The sequence below is a fragment of the Phocoena phocoena genome, chromosome 4 (genome assembly GCF_963924675.1).
Source record: "Phocoena phocoena chromosome 4, mPhoPho1.1, whole genome shotgun sequence".
NCBI lineage: Eukaryota > Metazoa > Chordata > Mammalia > Artiodactyla > Phocoenidae > Phocoena > Phocoena phocoena.
In genome coordinates, this window is record NC_089222.1 from 46,784,967 (window position 1) to 46,800,204 (window position 15,238).

The window sequence follows — 15,238 nt, forward strand, 5'->3', positions numbered from 1 at the left end:
GAACTGGAATTAGGTTGGTAAACTCTCTGCATATAAATGTATGAATTAAATAGAAGTTGCCCTACATGTAAGGTAACAACACAAGTATTTCCAAAGAGAAATAGAGAAAAAAGACCTTGCAAACATCTAGTTAATATAAAGGTCATTTTTTTCTCCCTTTAAAAAAAATAAACTATACAAATCATCTAACACCTAATGCAATACAATGTAATTTTAAAATAGCTTAGGGGAGTAAATTATGTGTCAGAACTTTCTAAAAGTAACTAATCAAATTAGCTTTTAAAAATAACATAGGAATGATGATTATAATTCTGAATATCTCCAGAAGGTGAAAAATCAATATCATAAATTTTAAAAATTAATTTTCTTACTAAATTCAAGGAAATAATTTTTATTATATAACAGGAAATTATCACACACATACACATAAACCTACAGCAGATTGAGTGGAAATTAGTTCAGTTTACTGTATCAGCCAATCTTATCCATATGACCCCAAGTAATAGACTTTACTAATTGCACATTAGTTTATAGAAACCAGGAGAAACAAATCAAACCAATACTTTCATTTATGGATGGTTTTGTCTTATTTGTGTATATCAATTAACAGAGGCTTTATACAAGTTTTCATTGGAAGGTAAATCAATTAAACATTTCTTTTCCATAATCTACCAATTAGATCATGAAATTGATCATTATAATGATAATGCGATTTTGAACATTTAGTTTGTTTCCAAAGACTATATTTTATACTTCATGTTTATTATTACACATAATAATTTTTGCTCATAGCAACCGTTAAATAGGGTTATGTTTTTATCCCCATGTTACAGATGGGAGAAATGGGATGCAGCCCTTGCCTTGCTCATCATTATAGAGGTCCATACGAATAGCCAATGTTTGAATCCTGGCCATATAAAAATACTATCTTGTGCTGTAATATAGGCCAATACATACTGTAAACCAATTTGGAAACAAGGTTGGCAATTCACTACCATGAAAATTGAAAACACATGTTCAACAGAGTTATATGCACATATACATAGAAACTTTATTTATAGTAACCAAATATTGGAAAAAATACATGTCCTCAACAGAAGAATGGAAAAACAAATATGGTATATCTATACAGTTAAATACTACTCAGCAATAATAGGAACAAACTACTGCTACATTCAATATCATTTTACTGAATAAAAGAAGACAGAGAAAAGATTGTTCATCATATTATTACATTTCATAAAATTCTAGAATATGAAATCAATTCAATGGTGGCACAAATCTGATCAGGTTTTGCCTGGGGTTGGGATAGAGAGAAGGATGCATTAATAGGGCCACAGGAACGTGCAGGGTTTGATAGAAATGTTTCGTACTTTGAATGTGATGGTGATTTAATATTTTATGAATATATTTTTAAAACACCAAGATGTATAATTTAAATATAGGCAGTTTATTGTACATAAATTAAACCTTATTAAAGCTGTAAAAGGATTAAAGTGCTTAAGATTATATGCCATCTGACATCTGTGACACATTAAAAGTTTCAAATTTTCTCTTTATTTTCTTGAAACTTTTCATTTATTGGGAACAAGAGGTAATGGAGACACTGTGCATTTCATGGCTATTATAGTAAAATAACTAGGCCTTTGAATCACAAAGACTTGATTAAGTGTTTAATTCCAAGTGCCACGTTTCCCCAACAGAGGGGTTACACAAATCCACCAGTAATTTGTCCTGCCACAGAAACATGTATGATATGGAAACATGACTCACAGTGGGGATCTCTAATGCTCTGCTGCAGTGTAGCTCAGAGCCTAGGCTGGTTATGCAAGGTATCACATACAGTGACAATAGATGAGTATAGACCCTGAAAAAATGCCAGCTTATTTAAGGGAAAGGAGAGTGAAAGAAATGTCTATAATCAAATGGGTGTAAATAGAATGCCTGGGATGAGAAATCGGAGTTAGTTCTAACTGGTAAGAAATAAGGTGGTACTTCTGTGGAATTAGTAGCGAAGAATAATCACACTACGAGTAAGGGCATCTAAGTCATTGACTTCATATGGATCTGGCAAAAACAACAAAAATATACAATTTAAGTGACCCGCCCCCAAATGGTGTACGAGGTTATCCTGAGTTAGTTATACAGTGAACATTTTACTCTAGAATAATTTAACTGAATCCTGTTAGAAGTGTAGGATATACAGAGGAAAGGCATCTTCCAGGCAGATGAAAACATGGCTATCGACCTGAAGGCATAATACAGTGTAGTATATTTTGGAAGTTGATGTAGCCAGATAGTACTATATTTTGAGAAGTGAGAAAAAAAAACAATGGGGTAAAGATCACAGAAGAAGGAGTAAATCATAAGGAATCTTTTTATTCCATTTCTAACTTAAGACCTATTTTGTGGTGAACAGAAACCGTTGAATGATTTTAAGCAGGGAAATAAAATAACTCAGTTTGCATTTTAGAGCACCTAGTTTTCAGTTGTGAAGAGACATTTGGTGGGGCATTCCTGACCATGTGGCTTTACATTATATTATACACTATGATACTAGATACTAATATCCAAGACACTGTGAGACCAGAAACTGCAGAGGTGGGGATAGTCTTTATATTAAGTTGAATATACAGAACCTGATGACAGATACATTTGAAAGAGAGGATAAAAGGTATAAGAGTAGTGTAAATTGCTTCAATAATTTCTGGTTTGAGCAACTTTTTAGTTTATGGTGTTGTATGTTAATATTGGAATTAGTGTGGACAAGCATTTTTCACGTTCGGCATGTTTAGTTTCACATGTCCGTGGGAGGGCTCAGAGAAGATGTACAGTACTTAGGTATATATTTGTCTGGAACCCAGGATAGTTACCTGGACTAGAGATACAGATTTAGGAGGCTTCCGAGTATGACTAGTAAACCAAGGAATGGATGAAATCTTTGAGACAGGCATTTTAAATTGAGGAGACTGAGAGAGAGATAGAGAGACAAAGACAGAAAGAGACAGAGATACACAAAGAGGGAAAACAACAGGAGAGGGAAAGAGGAGAAGAGGAAACAGATGTGTGAATTGAAACGGAATGTTCATAATTAAACAATAAAAACTGTACAAAACTGGTTTTTCATAAGCAAAATAGGAGAAAATTTCCATGAAGGTATGAATAATTGTTTACAATGTACAAAGAGCAAGTAAAACATAAAGATTGAAATAATTCACTAAAATGGGCAGATTTCAATGGTGAAAGATGCCAGATTAAATTAGGCTGGATACTAACTAGAAAGTATGAGGCCATGATTTTCAGTTTGGCTTAGTCCTGTTTGATGTTGAGATATGAAGGTGAAAAGAGGGGAGGGAAAATAAAACATAATCAGAAACTGACACAGAGTAGAGACCAGAAATTTTACTTATCTAGTATTTTAATTTTAAGTTCATAAGCATCCAATATTTACTCACTACTAGGCATTTATCTTCACTGAAGACACAAATCAACTGACCACATTTTTCATCCTATTCAGTAGGAACTGCTTGAATAGAATCTGAATTAGTTTATCCAGTTTCAGGATCAAAAGTTCTCTGTTCAGGGAGGTAGTATAGAATGACAAAAAAACAAGAACTGAATTGGAAATGAGTAGGTAAGTTAAAAACAAGTCTCAGAAAACAGGTTTTATTATTTTTGTTGAAAATAAAATAAAAAATACTCTAACTCATTATACTATCCTAGCCTTTCCTTATTTATCAACTTTATATTACAATTCTAGAACCAAAAACATCATGAAAATAGAAAGAAAACTATATACAGAACCTCTAACATTTGATAAGAATTTATTAATATGATTTGCATCAATATATTGCTCTCTATTTTAAAAAATTTTTCCTTTTATAAGGGTCTTTCTTGTACTATCTCTTTGATCCTAAAGAAAAGTAGGTAATTAGAATACCATTTTGGGGGGGATTTTGTTTTAGGTGAAGTAATTGAAGTTTCAGGGGCCCCAGGGAGGTGATTAAGATCTTTTATTCTGGAGCTTGATGCTTGAAGATTATATAAGAACAATAAGGCTACAGACATTACTCATATAGACTCCTAATTTATTCAAGTTTGAGGGAAAACTTGAATAAAGTTTAAGCAAAAACTATATTGGTATTCATCTTATCATGAATTTCCCAGTACACTCTCTTATTGGTTTAATGATTCTTTGAAAATGGACATTTAAAGCAGGAAACAGAAAAGATACACTGTAAGAAGACTATGGAGGAGTTATATATGGGGGTGGGCATGAATCATGCTCACTGTGTAGAAAAGTGCTTGCTGAGTCTTTGAAATACCCTGTGCAATTTGTTCATAAGAGACATTTGCAAAGTTATTATTTGCCTTGCTCTTGTGTCTACATTTGTGCTTGTGCCCTCCAAGTTATGATTTGCTATTAAAGATATTTTGATATATATTTAGTCTTAGAAAAATATGAATTTAAGTTTAGAATCAGTCCTCAGTATAGCCTATTTTTCTTCTGATATATTCCAACCTGTTAATTTAAGATGATGTTGAAAGAGGACTGGAATTATATTTAGGTTTTTCCCTTTCTGAATGTCACTTGTACCTCTTATTACATAAGCTTGGATAAGGCACTTGAGTGCTTTGATTTTGATTATTTTTTTCTGTAATTCTGAGAATACAGTAGCTTTTTTAACTTTTTATTTTATATTGGAATATATATAATATAGTTGATTAACAATGTTGTGTTAGTTTCAGGTATACAACAAAGTGATTCACTTATACATGTATCTATTCTTTTTTTTAGCTTATAAACAACAGAAATTTATTTTTCACAGTTCTGAAGGCTAGAAGTACAAGGTCAGGGTGCCAGCATGGTTGAGTTTTAGTGAAGGCCCTTTTCTGGGTTGCAGACTGCCTATTTCTTGCCGTGTTCTCACCTGGTAGAAGGGGCTGAGGATCCCTCTGGAGCCTCTTTTATAAGGCACTAATCCCATTCAGGAGGGCTCCACCCTCATGACTTAGACACTTCACACAGGCTATACCTCCTAATACCATCACCTTTGGGGATTAGAATTTCAACATATAAATTCTGGGGGGACACAAACGTTCAGACCATAGCATCTTCTCATTGGTTCTGTGACATCAACATGTATCTATTCTTTTTCAATTATTCAGTTATTTCAATTCTTTTTCAAATTATTTTCCCAATTAGATTATTATAGAATATTAAGCAGAGTTTTAAATACTTCACTGGGCTATACTAAAAATCAGCTAATGAATGCATAATTAATGGAACATATAGCTGAAGCAACATGGTACAATGGTAAAGAATGCATGCTGAAGAACCAAATTCTGTGTTTAAATACTGATTTTGCCACTTTTCAGCTGTGTATGCTTATCTAGTAACTTAGCCTCTCTCTGCCTCAGTTTCCTTATCTGTAAAATCAGTATGATAATAATAGTTCTGACCTCATGTGACTGTAAGAATAAAAGGAAATAATCTATCCAATGCTCTTAGAACTGTGTCTAGAGTATAGTAAGAATTATTCAGATATTTAATGATGATGATGATGATGACAATGTGCCAGGCACCAGGATACAGTGGTTAAGAAATCACAATCATTTCTTTCAGTAGGAAAGTTGAAGAGACACAGAATCTTAAACTTATAGTGCTGAAACTCTATTAATAAAACCTATGATATTTCTGAAATTTAACTCATAAAGCCTACTAATAAATTTAAACTTCCTCGAATGATTTGCATGCTAAATCATGTTGAGCCACTTTTAGGTGTTTTCTTTTGACAGAATCCCTAGGAGACTATGGGATGTGATGCAAAGGTCCAGGATCTGTCTCATCCAACCTTGTGTTGAGATCTCCTCATTTATAAAATGAACTTGCTGAATAACATGTTTTCTTAAGTTTATTACAGGCTGAAATTTAATGCTCTAGTGATTCCTTTATGTATAATTCTACAATTGAGAATGCAATAATGATAATTATTGCTTTGCAAGCTACTAGTTTCATTGCAAATGCCATTACTTATAATAAATACAGGATAGCCAAAAGAAGTACTTTCTAAAATATTATGTAAAATCAAAATGAGCATATAATTCTTTTAAAATAATTATTCTTGAAATAGTAACATGCTTTATAAAAAAAGTTGCAAAACGAAAATTTTAGATTTATCTCTACATACATATTCCAAGAGGCAAACAAGTTCTCAAGGACCATTATTGAATGCTTATAGAATATTAAAAAATAAAAAGGAATACAAGTCAAAAAATATTTAACACAGTATTCTAAAAATTCATTTGTAGATTATGATATTATAAAGAAGAAAAAGAAAAAATTTAACTACATCTCTTCTGGGGTATGTGTGACTCCCAGCTTGAATTTTTAAAAATTCTACTGAATACTCCAATTTTGTCAAAAACAAAACAACAAGAAACACACACACAAAACTACCACAGCACTCCCAAAGCTGTGCAGTGCTCCAGTGGCATATATTCTCACAGTTCACAAAGCATTTCCACAAACATTTCCTGGGACCCTCACAAAAAAACCCTGTGATTTAGGCAAAATATGTCTCTCAATATCTTTCCATACTCCTACATTTTCTCCAAATAGATTATGTGACCATTAGTATCACTTCCATATCAGAAAAATAAACACATACAGCTACTTTGTGTTACATCTAAAGAATGGCTTAATTATAATATTGTGGGTCAAAGACTGAGTTTTCCTTTTTCTACAGAAAAAGTGTTCACTTTGCCAAACATTTAGAGTGTAAAGCTTCAGCATCTATAAAATATGAACAAAAAATAATTACCTCAATTGTTGCAAAAATTCAATAACATGCTTAGAAATTTTCACATAATAATCTGCAGATAATAAATGCCTCTACATCTTAGCGCTTTTCTTCTCTTCTGAAAAAAACACTAAGAGATTTCATTTGTACAGTAGAAATGGCTTCATGATCAGGAAATTGGAATTAATATTCTACCACAGACTATCAGAATATGTTATTGAGTTTTTATTGCAAGTAAAATTCAAATAATACTACCTTCAGTGTTACTAACACTACTAGTAGTAAATATAATATTATCAGCAGAAATAATACTAATAATTATAATAATGACTAGATTTTATATAGTGCTTTTTTGTGTCTGATATTAGTCATTTCTATCTTCACGATAACCCTATATTATTATCCTATTTTAAATACGAAAAAACTAAGGGACTTGACTTGCCTAAGAGCAAAGTTCTGGTTACTAGTGAAGCTGAGATTTGCACCTATGAAATTTTCACCTTCAGGGCTCATGCTCTTTATAATTGTTCTATAGGTTATTTGTAATTTATAGAAGCTCTATAATAGAGTTATGATTATATTTTTAGAAAAATTGACTGCTAAACATATGGAATTGCTTGCCAGTTTAAGCATTTTTCAGGCAGACGCAATGTGAAATAAACAAATACATTAAATAACATTCATATGAGCTTCTTTTTTGTTGTTGTTGTTTCCTATTTCCATGTAGTAGAAGTAGGATCTTATTTTTTGAAGAACAGAAATGTTAAAATTGACAAATAATTTGGAATAGATAATAGTGTGCCTTTTGAGTGCCTTAATTATGTAATGAAATTTGCTGTTTGTGCATATTCTACTTTATTTTACCACTTGAAAAAGCCAGTAGATATAAATAATGTAATAATTGTGAGGAGCTTTGCATTTCTGGAGAGGACAATACAAATAAAATGATCAACACAATAATTCAAAATTGTGTGAGGCATAATATTTTCCAAATTTTTCATATTCTATTATGTAACTATTTCCAGTGTCTTTCAAGATAAGGAGAATCAATTTTTCTTGAAGATACAGATTAGGCAACTGCAGAGAAAAAGTCAAGTGACCTTAAGGATTTTCTCCCCTTAGTCATTCTTACACTGATTGTTCTAGCTTTCCACAGAAGGTAATAATATCTTTTGAATTACTGAACCATTAGTTCACTCTTAACCTTGATGAAAACTTCAAGAAATGTCTTATTACAAGAATAATTGTGAGGGAACATAAGGTGTTATTTTGGTTTGTACTTCATATTTTATATTATAACAAATATAGCATTAACATGAACAAATATGGCATTATTGATGTTGGAATTTTTTTATTTAAGCTCTTGGCAAGTTTCCATATTTTTATTATAAAAAGTACAAGCTTTTTTGAGAAAAACAAAAACATAAAGAAGCAGAAGAATTTTAAAATATGTTCTAACCAAGGTGGATATCATGTAACACACAAGATAAAATAATGAACTTTACTGATTTTTTTCTTGTTTCTAATTGTTTATTCTAATATTTTCCAAGATGTTCATTTTATATTTTATATTTTGAATACCGAATTTTAAATTTATATTTATAGAAATATAAGTTTAAGTTATGAGTTTATGAATTTTTATGTAACTTGCATTTTTACTTAATTAATCCTGTAAATTTTTCCATATCAGTAAATATTCCTAAAAATAAAATTGATAGAGCTTGTTATTTCCAAAATTTAAGTGTCAAGCTACAGTTGCCCTTTAGATCTTCTGATTTTCACTCCCAGCTGCAGCTGTAAGGAGTCCCTCCCTTTACCTTGGTTAACGATGTGCTTCATCATCAATCTAAATATCTTAGTGTAGAAGAAAAAAATAATGAATTTGCCCCACTTCTTCATAGTTATTTTTGAATCATAATATAAAGCAAAAATTACAAAATAAAGGCAATTATATTTCAGGTATTAGAAATTCTTTGAATATCTACAAAGTATTAATTTGGTATATACACCTTGCATTAAGAATTATTATAAATATTGTAACTATAATTTTAATACCAAGGATATTATAAACAAAACATTTAAGTGTATGCATATGTGTATATATGTATTTGCACATATGTATAGGATGAATATAGAGGCTATGTTTATTCCTAGTTGCATTAGATATGAACTCTCCCTTAATTTTACAAAAACTTATGTATAGATTTTTATGTGTATTCCTTTTTTATTGGGATTCGACTTTTATAAACTATTGAAAAAACAAATAATTTGTTGATCAAGCAGAAATCTTGCTTTTTGTGCTGGAAATGGCCCTTTATCATATGTCATCATCTGATGAACAAGACAATTCTGTTAGATCTACTGTAATGGGTATTTCTCTTTGGTATGTGGTATGTTGAAGATCGAAAAAAAAAAAAAGTCTTGTCTAAGGTTCACCACTAATATGTGCTAGAACTTTGTCTGGATTCTATAAGTTTCAACCCAACATTTTATTTGCCATATTCCACCAGAGTGAGAGTAGAGATGGTTTTTTTTTCACCATTCTATTCCATAAGCTCTTGAAGCTCATGATAGAGAGAGAGAGAGAGACAGACAGAGAGAGACAGAGAGAGACAGAGAGAGAGATAGAGGTAGAGATATAAGTAGAGAGACATATTAAATATTTAGTGTTAAAATCCACAAAGGAAACCATAAAATCCCTAACAAACTTATCATTTGATTTTGTTTGATGATTAAGCTGTGCTGGAACTCTATATGGAGTTAATTTTGAGGCTGTGAATTTTCCTTTGGTGATAGCCCATAAGAGGATAAACTGTGGAATGGAGTATGAAATGAGGGAGGAGGACCACAGGGATGAGACCTAAGCACTCCAAAGCCTCAGAGAACTGCTTGCCAACTCCAAGAAACAGGAGAACTTGAGGGACCTTGACCTGCAGATTCTAGCGAGAAGCCTTTCTTTTCACTTTGGGCAGACCTTATGATTCTGTTTTAACTTCATGAACTAAAAAAGAATAGCATAGGTATGCAATCACATCTCTGTAAGAAAAATATTTTTAAAAGTAACATCAAGGTAGCAACATAATCATACTTAAAATTAACAGTAGGGCTTCCCTGGTGCTGCAGTGGTTGAGAGTCCGCCTGCCCATGCAGGGGACACGGGTTCGTGCCCCGGTCTGGGAAAATCTCACGTGCCTTGGAGCGGCTGGGCCCGTGAGCCATGGCCACTGAGCCTGCGTGTCCGCAGCCTGTGTGCCTGCGTACCGGAAAAAAAAAAAAAAAAATTGACAGTAATTACTTACTACCATCACATATTCACTCAGTATTCAAATTTTCAATTGGCTGATAATGTTTCTGAATCATAATCCAAATAAGATCCTCACATTAGTTGCTATGTCTCTTAAAGCCTGTTTTTAGCTGTAGCCTCCACTTCTCTCTCTCTCCCTGCCTCCTCTTATAATTCATTTGTTGAGGACACAGATTTACCTGTCCTTAGAGTTTTCTACTGTCTGGATAATGCTGATTGCATCCCCATGGTATGATTTAACATACCCCTCTGCCTTCTTTACATCCTGTAAATTCTTAGTTAGATCTAGAAGGCTTTTCCCTTTTGGACTATTATGCCATAGGGCAGCTGTGTTCTTCCACAAAGAAAGTCATGGAGCACTACTGTCTCTTATTTTATCATAATAATAGTCATTGCTGATTAATATTAGGTATAGAAAAATAATATTTTAATTCTATAATTCTTTTTCATTTATTAAGTAGAATATTTCTATAAAAATCATCTAATTTGCTGTATGTCTTGAATACACACACACACAACTTCTTTCTCATGACTTTTACCTTTTTAAACATTTTTGGGCTTTTTTTCACTTTTATTTTCTAAATCCCATTTGTTGTTGTTGTTGTTGTTTTGTGGTTCGCGGGCCTCTCATTGTTGTGGCCTCTCCCGTTGCAGAGCACAGGCCCCGGACGCGCAGGCTCAGCAGCCATGGCTCATGGGCCTAGCCGCTCCGCGGCATGTGGGATCTTCCCGGACTGGGGCACGAACCTGTGCCCCCTGCACCGGCAGGCGGACTCTCAACTACTGCGCCACCAGGGAAGACCTATGTTATGTTTTTGATTGTACATATTCTCCATTGGAAACCTTTGTCATTTAGCCTTCATTCCAGAGATTCTAGTCTTTTATTCTCATTTCTTTAATTCATTCAATTCTGATTTTATATTCTTTTATTTGTCCATTTGTAGTCAGATTCTTTGTATTTCTGATTTGTGGTATTATTACAATTCTTCAAATGCTTGTTTAATTACATTTAATTCATGTCAGAATGTTGTCTTACACTTTTCTTTTTTGTTCTTAGCTTAGTTTAGAGAAATTTTTGTCTAAAAATATTATGTTTATGCTTTCTTTTATTATGGTAGCTCTGATGGGATCAGTGTTCATATTTTGTTGATGTTTTTAATTATTGTTTGATTTTTCTGGGACTAACAGCAGAAAAATTATATAAAGGTGAGGTTTGGTGGCATACTTCAATTCTTAGTTCAAGAGAAACCTTTCCTGCTGCTACAGTTTTCTTTCTTCAACAAATGGAAAGTAATAGAATCTCTTCTGTTCTAACACATTTTGATTCTTTGCTGTTTTCTAATTCTAGTAAGGTTTTGATTTTCAGCCATCTTTTTATTTCTGTTCACCACCAAGCCTCCAAAGAGTCCCTTCCTGAGGATCCTCCATTGCCTTCAGAGTTGTTGCTTGTATGACACTGCTGTCTTTGGTATCACATAATTTAAAGTCATTCTGTTTAATTCCCTATTAAATGTTCTCTGTGTTGTCTTACCATGGTTAGGATCCTCTGCTTCTAAATATAAATATTATTAGATGTCATCTGTGGTCATCCCTACTAGAACCCTACAGCACTCTCCTGTGTTCATCACAATTGCCTGTTAACCTCCATTCAGGAGTGGGCTCCACTTAAGTACAGGCATTAAACACACTCTGTGGTCTTGGGTGGCTATTGCACCATTAAAGTAAACTGAAGGTGTATTCTCTGTGTCCTAGTTATGCTGTTAATATTAACTATGCAAGATTTTCTTATCTAACTTTGTTGATCAGCAGTTTTTCCCTTGGAGGAGGTGTAGAGATTCAAATTTAAAACGCTCCCATTATCCTTGAGGTACTTGGAAATTCTACAATCATATTTTGAATGGAACAAAGGTGCCAGAGTTTAGAAAGAATTCTAAATCACGAAGTCCTCCCAAGAAGGAAGACGATTGTAATTTTTAAAAGCAAAGCGTTTATTCTTAGAATAATTATTTCTCTCCTTCAGAGACCTTTGAATAGGCAGAATATGAAATAAGTGAATAGTGCACTGGAATCTAAGCATGATGAAACTAAAGAAGATAAAGGAGAACTGGGAATACTTTATTTCATCAAAAAGCAGAACTTGCATGAGTTAAAATGCCTTTAAAACATAAATAGCTTAAGTTTAAATAGCTTTAAAACATTTTTTAATATGTTGTTGAGAATAGGTATTATATTAGAATTAAAGAAATAAGATAAAATATTGAGTTCGTTTATAACAATCTTTCTATAATTCTTCTTAACTAGTATACTTCAGAAAGCTTTTCAACAACTGGAAAAATTGACCCCCAAATATCCCATATTTGCCAAAGTGCTCTGCTGGACTAGAATTACTTAGCAGGTATGAAGATACATGGGCTGCACTTCACAGAAGAATGAAAGAATGTGCCGGTGCTAGAGAGCTGGTGGATAGCAAGGTGGTTATGCTTTCAGCATGCTGGGAGAAAAAGAAGACAGAGCTAAGAGTTACAGGTGCATCCTCAGCAACTTCCAGGTTTAATACCAGATTTAGAATTTATGACAGCAAACCTGACATATTTAATGGCTAGTTTTTAGGAGATAAAAACCAGCTGCTGGGGCTTCCCTGGTGGTGCAGTGGTTAAGAATCCACCTGCCAATGCAGGGGACACGGATTCGACCCCTGGTCCGGGAAGATCCCACATGCCGCGGGGCAACTAAGCCTGTGCACCACAACTACTGAGCCTGTGCTCTAGTACCACAACTACTGAAGCCCATGGGCTTAGAGCCCGGGCTCTGCCAAGAGAAGCCACCGCGGTGAGAAGCCCGTGCACCGCAATGAAAACTCAGTGCAACCAAAAGTAAATAAATTAAATTAAAAAAAAAAAAAGAAAAAACAGATGAGTTAACTGGGTAGGAAACACTTGTATTCTCTCAAGGATACCCCCTCCTCAGGCTCTCCAGATTTCAGAACTTTCATCTGAATTCCTCTCCAGTTTAAAAAAAAAAAAAACACACAAAAAAAAAACCCACCTGATGAATCTGGAGGTTTTATATGGGCAATAGAAAGATAAAGCATAAGCAGTCCCAATAACTGGAAAATTACAGGAAAAATAAGAGGAATGAACTTGAAATCTTCAAAGTTGAACTAGATGTAGAGCACACCCAGAAGGTCTTGGAAATGGAGCGTACCCAGCAAATGAGGCTGAAGGAGCAGCAGAAGGTTTTTGAGGAGGCCGTGTCGCAGGACGTGGAATAGTACCTCTCCACAGGTTACCTGCAGATAGCTGAGAGGTGCGGCAGTTGGGGAGAAGGCCCCCTGGCAGCAGGGACTCTCCCTGGGTGTGCAGAGATAGTGTAATGCCATGCTCCCTAGAATGGAAGGGGCATGGAATAAAGTCCTCATAAGTCCTGTTCTGTTGTTAGACCCCCAAAATCAGAGAGGATGCATCATGCCATATTTGTCTTGACATTGTTTTGCCTCATTGAAGATATTTAGAAAATGCAGAATATGTTAAAAAAAAAGTTAAAAAGGCAAAGGAAATATACACATAATCCTACAGCACAGAATAATCCTTAATACTATTTTAGTGTAGCTGTTACCAGTTTGTGCATGTGAAAGAGTCAGTCTATTTGAGATTTTCTATTTATGTAATTGATATAAAAATGTATATATACATCTGGCTTTGTATCTAAGTTTTCTTAACATTATATGGGAATCTTTCCTCCTATATTATTAACATTCTTGAAATGCTAAAAAAAAGCATTATATCATTTCCATCTCTGTGTAAACATTTTTATTTTTCATTTTGTAATAATTTTTGTATAATTTTGGATTAATTTTATTTATTAATAAATATATTAAAATAATCATACATATTCAGCATTTTTCTTTAAATTATTCTTTAATTTTTAATCACATATGTTCAGCATTTTTCTTTATCATGTTTCTAATTTTTGAAATATTAAAATATTTATCTTCATTTTAATTAATTTAATTGTTTATTATTTTTTTATTTATTTTATGAATTCCAAATAACATGCAGGATAGCACTATTATTGTTTTGGTATTCTGAGAAACATATATCTAAAACTTGCTTTATTATTTTCTTTCAGTATTTAAATCAATAAATAGGACATATGCTTTCTAACTTTAAAGAGTAAAAAACAAATTTAAATAATCCAACAAATTTTTAAAAAGAAAAATTAGACTACATGGGTGAGTTTCAAACATACAATAAACACTTGGAATAAATATAAGGACAAAAGAAACCACAATAAACGTGCAAGTGTTAAATAACAAGATTCAAAATACACATACCTACAGTTTTATATAAAGCATATAAATGATGAATAATCAAAATATCCATGTATGTATACTTAAATTATACATACCTAAAGCTATCCCAAAAAGAACAAAAATAATGAAATTCATAGAAGTCACCAGGTAAATATTATTCAAAAGCAAGGAAGTGTAATAAAAAATAATGTAAGTTTAAAATTTATAGTGTAGCTCATATGCAGAAAATTTAACTTTCTTCCCAGACATATAATAAACTTAACTTAGTTAACAACTTCCATTTCTACCTGTGGTAGAAAAATTAATCTTGCCAAATTCATTCTATTTTTTAAACAGTCTAATTTTGGGTAAATATTCTTCCAAGTTTAGGGTTCAGTTCTCTAACCTTTTACCAGTTCAATTATTTGCAGTAGTTTATGTATTGTCCCAAGGGAGTACTGGAGAGTCACTCATCCACACGCTTTACTCTTTCCTCTGGCCTCCACCTCTGTGTCACGGTTCCTGCCTGATCTCAGAGTTTTATGACCTGGAATAATGTCCACATGCATCAATACGAGCTCCATGCATGAAGTTCACTCTGTCTGCAAACTTTCTTTAGTCTTTCCCAGTTAGTCAAACCTCCTAGAATTTCTACTATCATTGTAGTATTTTGGTCATTGAAATTTTGTTCTAAGATTCACATGTAGAGAAAGCCCTCAGCAATCACTATTCTATGTTTCAGGAAACATGTCCAACATGGATATCTCCTAAGTGATTCAAAATCCTTTCTCCACATCATAAAAGTAAAACAAAATTATCTTCTGCTTTCAGGTTTTCCTA

At 33.0% G+C, this 15,238-nt stretch overlaps 1 pseudogene; it reads left to right on the forward strand.

The window, feature by feature from the left end:
• The window catches only part of LOC136121962 (dysbindin-like), a 103,308-nt pseudogene extending 89,828 nt beyond the window's left edge, over nt 1-13,480 (forward strand).
• Nucleotides 13,481-15,238: the final 1,758 nt, after the last annotated feature.